The following is a 6,053-nucleotide window of genomic DNA, read 5'->3' on the forward strand; positions in this document are numbered from 1 at the left end:
GTGAAAAATGTTTTACGTTGAATATCTAAACATTTGTTTGTCAGGCAGATATAATACAGCTTTCCGTACAATACTGCTAGTTGTGTTTGAAAATGCACTTCCAAGAATTTCGGATGACCTGCCTGTTGCCAGAAATCTCGGAGTTACTCTTCTCTCGCCGACAGCGATTGAACCCTCATTAAAATACTTTCTTCTGTATTTTGTTTTCTATCGATATAATAGCGACACACGCTTTCTATTGGATGTTTGACATCGCGTTGCCCAGTCACAGTATTGACAATATTACTGCTTGTTGGTTCAGTATTGGCATATTGCAGGTTTTCCAAATTGGTATTGCAAATAAATACTGAAAGTATGCAGTCCCCATTGGTGTTCCTTATGTTACCAATAACTAGGTAATGAGAAGAATGTTTCACAAATCAATTTCCATATATCATAAAATTGTCACAATAAAGATTGCACAACGGTTCCACATTGAATATATCATGTCACATACTGATGAGAAAATCAGAAAACTTCTTCTTGCATAAGATTAGGTTACCCACAATTTATGATCATAATACTAAACTATTTTAATAATAATATTTGCAGCAATGAAACTTCAATTATTTTTTAGATCTTACGTTGGTGATGCACCTCATCTGATTACGGGAAATTTTGGTTACAGAACCCTGATGATTGCCTCTCTGGCATAAATATGTCTAATTAGTGTACTATTGTTACATTATTAGTAAAAGGCCTATAACAAGCTGTGAAGGTATTTCACTGCAGAATGAAGGATGCTGTGACACTTCACACTAACAGTATATTCACATCTAATATTCCAGTCTCTATGCTGTCTTTATTTTTCCTTGTTATCTCATATATGTCTTTTACATGAGCATTTAAAAAGTCATCTTCCAATGATAAGCTCTTTTGTCACTCTCTTGATGGTCCTGTTTGGTAGTGCTCTAATGGAATGCCCAAAACATTGTGATCTATTGGCTTTATTCTTTGCTACTATATGTTCTTATGTAAACATCATTACACAGTATTATCAGACCATTATTATTTATGTCTCTCAAGGGTCTCTTAAGGATTTTGTTATTTGGGTTGTTGAGTAACTGACGATGACATGTGTAAAGAGATTATAAAATGTAGATTGGCTCTAGCTGGAAGAGCATTCCAGAAAACTAGAAATTTCTTAATGGAAATGTAAGTTTAAGTCTTTTCTAAAAATAGCCTTGTATGGGTCTGAAACAGGAATGATAAACAGTACAGACGAAATAAGAAAAGAATCTTTTAAAAGATGGTGTTAAACAGTACAACACTAAAAATTTGATAGGCAGATATGATAACCAAAGAAGACGTACTCAATTGTGCAAGAAGTAAAAGCTCTTTGTACTGCAACTAAACTAGTATAGGTTGGCAGGACACATCCTGAAGTACGAAGATGGCTAATTTGGTAATGGAGGGAAGTGTGGAGGATAAAACTTGTTGAGGGAGACCATGAATTGTATACAATCAGCAGTTTCAAGTTTATGGAGGTTGTAGTAGCTATGCAGAGAAGAGGCACAAAGCAGCCTAGTATGGACACCTTCAGCAAACAAGTCTTTGGACTGAAGACGATGACAACAACAACATGACACCAATATTTTCCTCAAGATTTTACTTTCAAATACTTTTAATTTGTTTTCTGCTTTTGTGGAATAGATGTTCATATGGGTGCAGAGTCACACACTGGTGTGGTTCCTGTTAATTCTGTCATTAGATGAGATTGGAAAAAAAAAAGAAGTCCGAGCAAGTCAGCAGCTGAGCAAATATATACTGTTTTCAAACCCAAACCAAGCCTCGGATGGAAGAATGAATTAAACACAAGACATGACAGTTCTTCTAGTACCACTCGAAATAATGATGGACAAATGCCAGATGCTCATTGAAGATACTGGAAGACACAAAACCCTCCCAGAAAGGAATGATTGAATATTGGTACAATCAATATCCTCACTCTCACCAACAAATGTGAAGAACTAGTAGATCTTATGTATGGCGTAAGCTCAGGATGATGGGCTTGAATGACTCAAGGTGGAAAAGCTGTGGGAAGAAATCACTGAGAAATGGATATGTGCTATACTGGAGTAGTAGTAGTAGTAGTAGTAGAATCCAACAATGGGGTCGGCATCGTCCTCCATAACGACATAGACATACAGAAAGACGTCAAATACACGAGTGACAGGATCATCCAGATGAGACTAAGGGCTGGTAATATGTAGCATACTGTTTTGCAAGTACATGCAACACAGATGGGATGCACCACAGACGAGAAAGGGCATTTCCTTAATGAACTTGAAGAACAAATACCGGAGGAGAACATCATCCTTATGGGTGACCTGAATATTCAATTTGGTAAACAGACTAGGATGTGAAAATATCATCAGTCCTCATGGTTATGGGAACAGACACCTGGAAGGAGAGAACCTAATGGATTTCTGTATGTGAAACAACTTAGCCATTTAGAACACATGGTATGAGAAGAGCGAAGGTCATAAAATAATGAGAAACAGCTGGGAGGGCAAGCTCAAGACTATGACAGACTTTTTCTGGCAGACTGTCAATATTTAAGGATTGAAGAATGAACTTAATGGGTCACTTATTTGGATCGATAAACTTTAGTTGACAAACTTTATTGATGTAGTTTGCCTCTCTCAACATCGTGTGACCATTGGTATATCTACATTACGTGTTATTCTGTAAAGAAGAAGTGGAGAAAGGAGATGTTGTTTCATTCTTCAGGAGTTGTTATGCTTTTAAGAACATTTCATAATAAATCCTTTATAATAGAAAGTTCATGCTGAGCACCTGCAGGAACTTTAAATCTGTTCATAAATTACCTTAAGTTCCATTCGTCTATTTAACAATGAAAACCAAAGTTATAGTTATAGTTTTTTGTCCATAGATTATATTTCACAATGATATTAGATATGTCATGTTGCCTGTTTTGCAGAGAATAAACAAATTGCTTAGAAATTTGTCACTGATACATTACAACTACTTTTTTATAATGTTAACAGATAATCAATAGCAATACACTGTAATGATAGATACTAACAGTGTGCATTAATTTACACAACAGCATTGGACACTTAAGGAAAGTAAACAAAGTTATATGTCTACATCTACAACTATACTCTGCAAACCACTGTGAGGTGCATGGTAGCATGTACATCCCATTGCAACAGTTATTAGGGTTTCTTCCTGTTCCATTCACATATGGGACATGGGAAGAATGATTGTTTGAATGCCTCTGTGGATTCAGTAATTATTCTGATCTTATCTTCACGATTCCTGTGTGAGCCATACTAGGTGGTAGTAGTATAATCCTAGAGTCATCATTTGAAATAAGTTCTTGAAACTTTGTTAATAGACTTTCACAGGATAGTTTATGTCTATCTTTAAGAGTCTTCCACTTCAGTTCATTTAGTATATCTGTGACACTCTCCCATGGAGTAAACAAAGCTCTGACCATCCGTGCTGCCCTTTCTCTGTATACATTCAATATACCCTGGTAGGCATACCTGGTACGGATCCCACACACTTGAGCAGTTTTTTCCATATTGCTGAAAATACTAAATTACATTTACAAATACTGAAAACCAGTTTTTTTAGATCACGTATGTTTATCCATACTAAAGAAAATTTAGACATTTATACAGAGTGGAAGCTCATTAAATCATTTTTGCATCAAATACACTTAGCCTATATGTCCTTTCATATATTTTCAGCACTGCACTTGGTTTTCATTTTGATTCTTTCAGTAAATTTATTTCCACATGAAAAAGGAATTGTTTTACTCCATTTCCAACTTTATATTTACATTTTTCCTGTGGATTTGCTTGCAAGTACTCCCTCACTGTAATCTAAACACCCAGAAATGAAATGTTCCTTTAGTTTTCCTTTGGAGGTGCTCAGTTCCTTTAAGCTAAATGGCTGACTGTTATAAAATTAGCTTCCTGCATTTGAAGGGTCTCTATCTGTCATTTTCACTCTTTTGCAGCAGATATGCTAATTCTCTCCAGTTCTTGCCATGAAAATCTTTTTTCAAAGGTGGTGCACAATTTACCATTAAAAGAAGTATTAATATTTTAAATTCTTTGAATATGTTTTTGCAAGACTCCTGTGGTATTAGTTTTGCTATCCATCTTACGGCTTTCTTTTGAAGTTTTAAAATTCTCTGAATGTGTACATCTGCTGCTCCTCCCCATATTGGTATATAGTGCAATATGTATGGGAAGATAAGTCCAAAGTACATTTTTAGCAAGGTTTCTGGTCCATCGTATAACACATTTTTCTCATTAAGAGGATATTTGTACCCATTTTTGACATATCTTATCAATGGGGTTTTCCCATGTCAGAAATGTGTCCACTTCTATTCTCAGAAGTCTATTATTGACCATTTCTTCTAAGTCTGCACCCTCAATGCTCAGAATAAAGTTCTCTGAGCTGTTGGTTCTGTTTGCTTCAAATTTTGTACACATTATTTTCTTCCTGTTGATCAATAAATTATTCTCTCAAAAATACCATTCTACCATTTACATGTTCTCCTCAGTTCTCTTTTCCAAGTCCTTCACCGAGTCAATGCTTATTAGTAAGGTTGTGTCATCAGCATACATAATCATTTTTCCATTTACTGAAGGGGAGAGTATCACTTATATACAAGGTAAAGGACAAAGGTCATGGTACTGAACCCTGAGCCACTGCATATTTTACCTGCAGAATATCAGAGTAGACATTTTTCTCTGTATTTCTGGATTTATGTTTTATTTCAACACACTATTGTCTGTTTTGAGCTAAGGTTTTTATAATATCCATAGCTTTTGCTCTTATGCCATACCAGTCCAGTTTTTCTATAAAGAATTTACCAAAAGCTTTTGAAAGGTCTAAGTATACAATAAATGCCTTCCTTTGATGATCCAGGGCCTCAGTTAATGTATGTTACAAAGTTTGTCACTGCGGTATTACTGGCTCTCCCCTTTCTAAACCCCTGTTGTGCTTCTTTTAGGATGTTTAGTCCATAACTCTATCTTTAATCACTGCTTCTGCTGTTTAGACAGAACAGTGCTGACTGTTATTGGATGATGGTAATTTTAATATTTATTTGCATAAAAACTCTTCTTATCAAATTTCATTTCGGTTGGTGACATTATTTATCAACTTAATTTCTGCTGTGAACTTCCAAAAAATGGTAACTCATCCTCAAAAACTGTCATTGCTGACATCTTTGTAGGTATCCACATCTACATCTATACTCTGCAAACCACTGTGAAATGTATATCACATTGTACCAGTTGTTAGGGCTCTTTCCTGTTCTATTCACAAATGGAGTTGGGAAGAATGATGTTATGAAAGATGAAGTTATGAAAGTCTGAAGCCACTAGGAAAGTTGACTACACAAGAAAACTCTTACACACTATGTCACTGCTACCCCCACCACAGAAGAGGGCACGGAAACCACCAGCATAAATACTATGTCTTACCCACTCTCAGTTGTAGCAGTCCTGTGGTACAGGGGAGGCTATGTCAGTTGACTCTTTTGTGTAGCTGATTGTCTACAATCGTGCAAGTCTCGCTGGCGAGACTCTACCACTGCAAGCTGCAGTGTCAACTTCAGAGTCTCACTGACAGGGTGCAGAGACCACCATCAGTCTGCTGGTGTGCTGGAGGCTTGACCAGCACGCCCAGTAAGCTGTACACTGTCTGCCATCATGAGGGGGAGCCCTGCTGCTGCCTGCTCCATTCCTGAGCCAACACTGATGCTGCTGGCCTCTGTCAAAGAGTACTTCAGACTGGGCTAGAGGGCAAGTTTCCCAGGTGCACATCTTCAACAAGATCACTTTGAAGATCAGTCCACATAGGCTGCTGTCCACCACTTCCAGGAAGTGGCACACCTGCCAGCACCTGTGGACTATCGACTGACCCATGACGGAATGGTTGACCCATGATGTAACGGCTGCCATACGAGGCTTCCACGACACAGCAGAATTGCCGGCGATGCACGCTCACTTCTGCTGACTGGA

The sequence above is a fragment of the Schistocerca nitens genome, chromosome 1, assembly GCF_023898315.1.
Source record: "Schistocerca nitens isolate TAMUIC-IGC-003100 chromosome 1, iqSchNite1.1, whole genome shotgun sequence".
Taxonomy (NCBI): Eukaryota; Metazoa; Arthropoda; class Insecta; order Orthoptera; family Acrididae; genus Schistocerca; species Schistocerca nitens.